The sequence below is a fragment of the Cibotium barometz genome, chromosome 30, assembly GCF_041138505.1.
Source record: "Cibotium barometz isolate CiBa-2024 chromosome 30, ASM4113850v1, whole genome shotgun sequence".
Classification (NCBI taxonomy): Eukaryota; Viridiplantae; Streptophyta; class Polypodiopsida; order Cyatheales; family Cibotiaceae; genus Cibotium; species Cibotium barometz.
The window spans coordinates 51940024-51949382 of NC_141075.1; the positions used below are offsets into that span (position 1 = coordinate 51940024).

Below are 9359 nucleotides of genomic sequence, written 5' to 3' on the forward strand. Positions count from 1 at the left end.
GCTGCCACTACCCTGCTGCTGCCCGCCTCTACATCATGCCGCTCTTGTTTGTCCCTGATGCTGCTCCAAATCTGGCCGCACCTCTTCCAGCCATCTTCTTCCCGCCATATCTCTGATTCTCCTTGCCAAGGTTGCCTCGATTTCTGTCCACCATTATCAGTTTCTGCCCGCTCCTGTTGCTGCCCCACATCAGGCTACCACGTCTTATTTTCAGCATCGCCACATTGCTGAATCTGCCCAGCCCCTGTTTCCTGCACGTGCTGCATTTGGTCGCTCCTATTTTCTCCGAGTGCTGCACATTTTATGGCTGCCCCATCTCTGAAGCTGCCCATCATCTTCTTCAACGAATTCAATACCAAAATCAGCACACTTCTTTGGTGAATATCTATCCACGATTTGGCCAACATATGTGATTCCTCACAATGATGAACACCCACGCTGCCATTGAAAAGTTCAATGGCCAAGGATTTCACACTTGGCAAATGAAGATCAAGTTCCACTTGATGAAGTACAATCTGTGGAATCTGGTCAAGGGAACTTCTTCATCAAACGAGAAGGAAAAGGAACCTCAACGTCTCGAGCAAGCATTCGCAATCATTGCATTAGGTCTTGGAGACAATTATCTGCATCACATCTCTGATCTTGAAAACCCTGCTGACGCTTGGAATGTGCTTGACCACTTATTTGGTGCAAGTAGCAAGCATTCAAAGTTGTCACTCAAGATTGAATTCTTTGAGTTAGATCTAAAACCTGGAGCACCTTTGGATGCTCATATCAACAAAATGCGAAGCCTAATGAATCAATTGGCTTCCGTTCACTCTCCGGTGACAGAAGATGATGCTATGGCAGTGCTTCTCAAAAGCATGCCTGAAGAATATGACAACTTGGTCACGACACTGAAATATGGTCCCGATCCTTCATTTGAAGGGATCATAAGTGCATTGCAGGAAGATGAAAGGAAGCGGGAGAAGCGAAAGGATCACCAAGTGAAGGGAGAACAAGCTTTGGTAACCAAGTTCAAAAGGATTTCTTTTAAAGCTTGTAGACATTGTGGCAAAAACAATCATGATGAGAAAGATTGTTTTCGCATCAAGCCATGTGGGATTTGTGGCAAGAATGGCCACTCTGAAAATAATTGTTTCTCAAAGAAAAATTCAGCAAATATGGTGGAGGACACAAGTGATGAAAAAGCATATATGGTAGATGATAAAGATTTTTGTTTCTAGGGTTCCCTGCCTGGATCATGTTTCCAAAGATTTTTGTTTCTAGGGTTCCCTGCTTGGATCATGTAAACCTGTTGCAACCGCTATGAGTATGCAAAGGTATCTTGTCTTATCTGTTTGAACCTCTCAGAGGTATCTATTATGTTTTGTGTGTTTGTCCTGGTATATCCCATATTTTGTACCTACCCAAGGATGTCCAACTTGCATGAGAGACTAGAGCCGTGGATTTATCCTTGACCAGAGACCCTGGCATGAGAGACCATGAGCCTATGATTTATCCTTGCAGTATGAGGCATTTCCTTGAGGGGGGATTTATTGGGAATATCAAGGAACTGCATCTTTTATGGACTCATGCTATCACTCACCTTTCCTTCATGGGGGGTGTTAGAACATGAAGTCAAGTTGAGTGTTCTAGTTTGTACTAGGAACTAATATTTGTGTGAGAGTGCCACGTGTCATATTGGGAGTTATCCCATATACACTAGGTACTTTAGTTTGTGTGTGCACTCTATAAGAGTGTTGTACTTCCTTGTGTCAAATCAGTGAAGTCTACATCAACCTTTCTCATCATGTAAGTACTTTGGTTATCTTTGCTTTGCTCTAGCATTTTCATTATGTCTTTCCATTCTATTCTTGCACCTTCACTTACATTTACAAATAAGCTAGGAAATCAAGTTACCATAAGTGGGGAAAGGGGTGAACCCACTCTTTAACTTGTAAGCTTCACTAAACTTGCCAAAGCCATTAGGAAGAAGGAAATGGTTTTTGCTCTAAAGCTTAATCCATCAAAGTCAAAAGCAGAAGAACAAGGACCTAGTTGGCTTGAGGAATTTAAAGATGTATTCCCTGAAGAACTCACCGAGCTCCCACCCAAGAGAGAGGTAGACCATGCAATTGAGCTTGTCCCTAGAGCACAACCAATAGCAAGGAGGCCTTATAAAATGTCTATTCTAGAAGAAATTGATTTGAAGGAGCAACTTACTCAACTCATAGATCAAGGCTTCATCTGCCCCAGTGTATCTCCTTGGAGTGCTCCAATCTTATTCAATAAGAAGAAGGACAGAACACTACGTTTGTGTGTTTACTATTGTGGGTTAAATCAAACAACAATCAAGAACAAGTATCCTATCCCAAGGATAGACGAATTGCTTTATAGACTCCACGGGTCAAAGGTATACACAAAGATTGATCTGAAGTCCCAAATTAGAATCAAGGAGGAGCACATTGCAAAAACAGGCTTTAATACCCGATATGGGCACTATGAGTTCACCATCATACCCTTTGGGCTCACAAATGTTCCAGCTACATTCAACTGCAGATGTGTTCCGAAGCCAACTGGATAGGTTTGTACTCTTTTTCTTTGATGACATCTTGGTGTATTCAAAGAATGAAGAAGAACACGAGCAGCATGTATGATGTGTTTTACAACTGCTCTGGGTACATCACTTGTATGCAAAAAGAAGCAAGTGTGTCTTCTTCATCGATAAAGTGGAGTATCTTGGGTTCATAGTGTCCAAGGATGGGGTTTCCACCACTGACCCCTCCAAGATCAAAGCAGTCTCTGAGTGGCCTCAACCAAAGAATGCATGAGAGATTCGTGGGTTTCTTGGACTTTCAGGATGGTATTGCATGTTCATAAAAGACTATGCGGCCATAGCTAGCCCGATGACTTTCTTACTGAAGAACATGAACTTTGTGTGGACAAAGGAGGCAAAATAGAGTTTTGCCAAGCTAAAAATGGCTTTAACTTTTGCTCCAGTTCTAAGTTTGCCGGATTTCTCCAAGACCTTCATTATGACCATCGACGCAAGTATTATAGCTATCAGTAGAGTCTTGGAGCAAGAAGGAAGACCCATGGCTTTTGAATCAAGAAAGCTTTGGGATAATGAGAAAAACTTAGAACTGACTTAGAACTACTTGTAATTGTACATGCCTTCAAAATGTGGCGTCATTATCTCCTTGGGAATGAATTCACACTTCGTACAGATGATAAGAGAGAGCCTCAAGTGGATATACACCAAGCCAGAGATCTTAATATGTGACAAAGAAGGTGGATGGAGCTTATACAAGAGTATAATTTAAAAATCGAGTACCATGTAGGTAAACAAAATGTAGTAGCTGATGCCTTGAGTAGAAAGTGTAACCTTGCAGCAATCTCAATGTTACGCACTTCTCTCATTGAGGAGGTGAAAGAGGCAATGGGAATGGACCCTCAACTCCAGAAGGTGCTCCAAATCTTATCTCTGGAAGATAAGACTCCTGAGCAAGAGAAATCTGTAAGAGATTACCACCTTATTAATGGGGTTGCCTATGCATCCCAAATGATAGATCCTTAAAAACAAAAATTATGTCAGAAGCCCATGATATACCCATAGCAGAATATCTAGATTACATAAAAACCTACAACTCTGTCCGCCCCATCAAGGATTCTTTTGGCACGGGATGAAGCGTGATATCTTAACCTATGTGACAAGATGCTTGGTCTCAAAAGGTCAACGTTGAGTGAGTTCATTATCCTAGGAAGCTGCGCCCTCTTGACATCCCACAAATGAATTTGGAATGTATTTCAATGGATTTTGTCACAGGTTTACCAAAAAGTCAAGGGTACGATACTATCTTTGTCGTAGTTGACATGCTCACAAAGATGGCCCACTTGTTACCCATACGAATGGAGTATAGTGCGAAAGAAGTAGCCATGGTATTCATGAAGGGCATATTTGTTTACCATGGGCTACCAAGGCGCATGGTTTTGGATAGAGACTCAAAATTCACAAGTAAGTTTTGGAAGACTCTTTTTGAAGCTTTGGGGACAAAGTTATCCCTTAGCATAGCTTATTACCCTCAGACAGATGGCCAAACAGAAAGGGTCAACCAAGTAATCGAAGACATGCTTAGGTCTTATTGCATGCGCGAACCAAGTAAATGGGTAAGATACTTATACTTGGTGGAATTTGCCTATAATTCTTCCTATCATAGAAGTATTGATATAACACCCTTCAAGGCTATGTATGGGCAAGAGTGCCTCATGCCTCTTAGGTGGACTAATCCTATGATTAGAGTCTAAGCATCAAAAGAAATGTTAGAGAAGATGCAACAACAGGTAGACCTTATAAGGCAAGACATCAAGGTAGATCAAGATCGTCAAAAGAACTATGCCGACCTCAAGCACATCCAAAGGACGTTTGAACAAGGAGATATGGTTTTCCTTCGAATCAAACCAAAGAAAAGTTCCTTGACTTTTGGGAAATTCAAGAAGCTAACACCATGCTATAGTGGGCCATATGCAATCACCAAGAAGGTCAGATCAAGCTTACGAACTAGATATACCCCCACACTTGAAGGTCCACAATGTATTTCATGTAAACCTTCTCAAGAGGTATGTACCAGATCCCACCCACATCTTTGATGATACCCAACTTTTGGTATCCAAGGATGGGACCTTAAACTTCCAGCCTGAGGCTGTCCTTCAAACTCGGGCAAGGGTGCTTTGAAATAGAACAATGAATGAATACCTAGTCAAATGGCTCGGTTACCCTGAGGAAGATGCTACGTGGAAAAAGGAAGTTGACTTGATTAGAGATTACCCAGATCTCATGTCGAGGTGAGGACAACTCGAATTCTTCAAGTTGGGGAGGATATAAGGTCCCTAGGCCAGAGTTGTAATTTTTTATAAAGAAGAAAACACTTTTTAAATCTCTCTCTCTCTCTCTCTCTCTCACATATTCATATATATACATATACGTAGACATATACATATACATACATACATACATATATATACCTATATATACATACATACATACATACATACATATAAACATACACACACACACACACACACACACACACACACACACACACACACACACACACACACACACACACACACACATATATATACATACATATAAGCATACATACATACATACATGCATAAATATATACATGTACATACATACATACATACATACATATATATACATACATGTACATATGTAGATACACATACATATACATACATATATATAGATATACATATATACATGCATACATACATATACATACATACATATACATATACATATTTATGTACATATATACACATTTATGCATACATATACATATACATATTTATGTACATTTTATGTACATATATACACATTTATGCATACATATACATATGCATATACATATACATATATACGTGAATACACACACACACACACACACACACACACACACACACATAGATATACATACATATACATGTCGAAAACTCATGTTCATATGGTTGTACAGGTTGGCTACATAACATATATTTTAATAAATATTATATATTTTTTGTATATTTTATATTATTTAAATATGAACCTTTTTATTTATGTAAAGTTAACTCACATTAATAATTCAAAATAGCATTTTTGGCATGTCCGACTTCTACATGTAGCAGGTATATATAGAGCATCTAGATATCCAATACAGGTATGTAAGCCATAGTATAATATACACTTTTTTGGTGAATAATTACACATGTATGTTTCACATCTCTCTTTCACATTCTCACATGGTATCAAAGGAAGACAATTGAGAGCACCAACTCAAAAATGCAACTTTGGTGTTTTTTGCATTTTTCAGAGGTAAAAAATGCAGCCTTGCATTTTTGAAGGTTATAGCGCAATATTATGCTCTGGTGGGGTCTACATAAGCAAAATATTGGTGTTTTCTTCTTTTCACCCTCCTCTCCCTCTACTTCATCTTTTTACAGGCTTCTATGACCAAAAATGCAACTTTGCATTTTTGCAACCTAGTTTTGCATTTTCGGGTGCTTTCTCATTTTAGCCCTCCTAAAAGCTGATTTTTAGTTGTCTACAAGGTCTGCCTCATTATCAACAAGCTACTCCAACTACATTTATGAAACACACTTGTATTATTAGTCACCAAAAATTGTATATATTACACTGTTGCTTGTGCCTTCATGTTTGTCCTTGATGCTCTTTATATAGTTGCTACATGTAGAAGTCAATTATGCCAAAAATGCTATCTAGAATTATTAATGTGAGTTTGCATAGATACTAAGGTTGATATTTAAATAATATAACATATGCAAAAAATATATAGTATATATATTGTGTAGCTAACCTATAGAGCCATATGGAGATGACTTTCCAACACCTCCTCTTTAGCTCCATATGAAGGGTCTAATATCGTAAAAGATAATCAAGAGTATGTTAAGGTAGAGACTTTTTGAAAAGATCAGAAATATTGTCTTTTGTATAGCAATAAAGGAGCTAAACTCTACCTATAGGAATCTAATCACATACAAAATGAAAATGTATGTCAATATACTTGGTTTTGTCTCAAACCACCAAATTTTGTGGCAGTGCTATAGCACTCTGAGAATTTGAGAAAATTACTATTGAAGAAGTCGGGGTATACTTTATATGGTGAAGAATCTGTTGTTGTAGCCATAAATATTTGGAAGTTGCATCAAGATAAGACCTATATTTTGCTTCTATTGATGAAGAGGATCTAACCTGTTGCTTTTGAGATTTCTATGAAATAAGTTCTAATCCAATCATAAACTAATAGCTTGATGTAGAACGTTGTGTAACAACACAACCTGCCCAATAAAGCCAACCAAAGTATCTCCATCCACATAATTGACTCCATAATCAAGAGTGCCATGAAGAAACCTTAATGCAGCTTGCTTATGAGAGTTACATGGTTATAAAGAGAACTGAGTGAGTGGAATTAAAGTATAACAAATATCAGGATGTGTGTTGACCAATTAAGGAAAATAACAAATAAATTGTCGTCTCGATACTCTGTAGAATCCACCTCAAGAGAATCATCATCCTTTGATAACTTGGCACTTGGATCCATTGGACAAGAAATACGAGCACATTGTGTCATGCCAAACTTATGTAATATCTTCATTGTATATTTTCTTTGGGAAATAAAGATTTCAAAAGGAAATTGCTAAACTTCCATACTTAGAAAATAGTGCGATAGTCCAAGATCTATCATGGTAAAATTTGTCATAAGTTGAAATTTGGCCCATGTGATAAGATTTGATGAAGAGCCTGTAATGATGAGATCATCCATATAAAGTATCAAAATGCATATAACATCATCCTCTACTAGGAGAACATAAAGATTTGAATCTACAAAAGGTTGTGTAAACTTTAATGAATGAAGACATCCATCAATCTTCTGATACCAAGCTCAAGGTGCCTATCATAGAGAGCCCTCTTAAGAAGATATACAAAGTGTTCAAAACCTTCGATGACAAATCCTTCTGACTAGTACTCCACATAAACTTGCTCTTCTAAATCTCCATTGAGAAAATCTGACTTAACATCCATTTGAAAAACAAGCCAGGCATATTGAGCTACTATAGCAAGAACCACTCAAATAGTAGAATGTCAAGCTATAGGAGCAAAATTTTCATGAAAATCCTTGCCTTCCTTTTGAGCATATCCTTTTGCAAACGAGATGAGCTTTATGTTTGTCATGAAAACCATCTAAATGAAACTTGACCTTGGAAAGTCACTTAAGAGACCAATCACCTTCTGATCAAGAGGTCGTGGAAACAACTGCCATGAATTATTCTCCTCGATAGATTGAAGTTTTGCTTTCATACTCCGATTGTCCTGAAGACCAACACAATAGGACGAGAGTCCTATCACGTTATTCCATGCTAATGTATTCAGAGCATAGGCTTGCTTTGAGCACTCTAATTTTTTCAAAGTAACATCGCCGAATCTGCGTCCCAGCTAGCAAAGGCCAGGAGCGCGTCTGCGACAGAAAGGGCAGAGTGACCAGTGCACACCCGAAGGGGCGGACCTCTCGCCCCACCCCGAGATCCAAGTACGAGCTTTTTAACTGCAACAACATTAATATACGCTATTGGAGCTGGAATTACTGTGGCTGCTGGCACCAAACTTGCCCTCCAATGGATCCTCGTTAAGGGATTTAAATTGTACTGATTCCAATTACCAGACTTAAAAAGGCCCAGTATTGTTATTTATTGTCACTACCTCCCCATGTCAGGATTGGGTAATTTGTGCACCTGCTGCTGCCTGCCTTCCTTGGATGTGGTAGCCATTTCTCAGGCTCCCTCTCCGGAATCGAACCCTAATTCTTCGTCACCCATCACCACCATGGTAGGCCTCTATCCTACCATCGAAAGTTGATAGGGCAGAAATTTGAATGAAGCATCGCTAGCACCGAGGCCGTGCGATTCGGGAAGTTATCATGATTCACCACATTACCGGGCAAGCCCGCATCGGCCTTTTATCTAATAAATGCATCCCTTTCTAGAAGTCGGGAGTTGGTGCACGTATTAGCTCTAGAACTACTACGGTTATCCGAGTAGCAAGGTACCATCTATAATTGATTTAATGAGCCATTCGCAGTTTCACAGTACAAGAGAGTTTATACTTACACATGCATGGCTTAATATTTGAGACAAGCATATGACTACTAGGAGGATCAACTAGGTAGCTATCCTCGGTAACACAAGGGCACGAAGGCCGTGTGCTCTGACTCCGCACACTCCACGCATGGCCACGGGGCAAAGCGCTCCTTCTTAGGCACCCGAACGAAAAGGGACCGGGGAGGAGGGACACACCGGTTTACGGGCAACGGCACGACTTTGCGCATATGCAAGACAGTCGAGCATCGGTTGCGGGCACAAAGTCTGATGTGGCTACAGTAGCAGACTTAAAAGGAAAAGCCAAAGTCAAAGAGATTAATGTTGTCGAGTCACATGCTACATTTTAGGGTGACAATCTATAGGACATACATCATGCATTTGATGTGTTGATCTTCACTCCTGATGTTGATCTAGAAGCACTTCTGACTCATGATGCCAGTTATGCATAGAATTGGATACTAGATTTTGGTGTGAGCTTTCATGTTATGCCTCATAGAGAATGGTTCTCTACATATAGTGATGGATGCAAGGGCATAGTCAAGCTTGGTGATGTATATACTCTTGACATCGCTGGGATTGGTAACATTGGCATTTCTGAATGGGACTGAATTTGTGCTTCAGAATGTTAGACATGTGCCAAAGTTTGCAAAGGAGTCTTATCTTTGTTGGCCAGCTAGACAACTTGGGCTATCAGACAG

The 9359-nt window shown here is 39.4% G+C and overlaps 1 pseudogene; it reads right to left on the bottom strand.

Moving 5' to 3' along the window:
* Positions 1 to 7793: 7793 nt before the first annotated feature.
* Positions 7794 to 8728, bottom strand: LOC147621630 (18S ribosomal RNA; annotated as a pseudogene; the record flags this gene model as incomplete).
* Between the last annotated feature and the right edge of the window lie 631 nt (positions 8729 to 9359).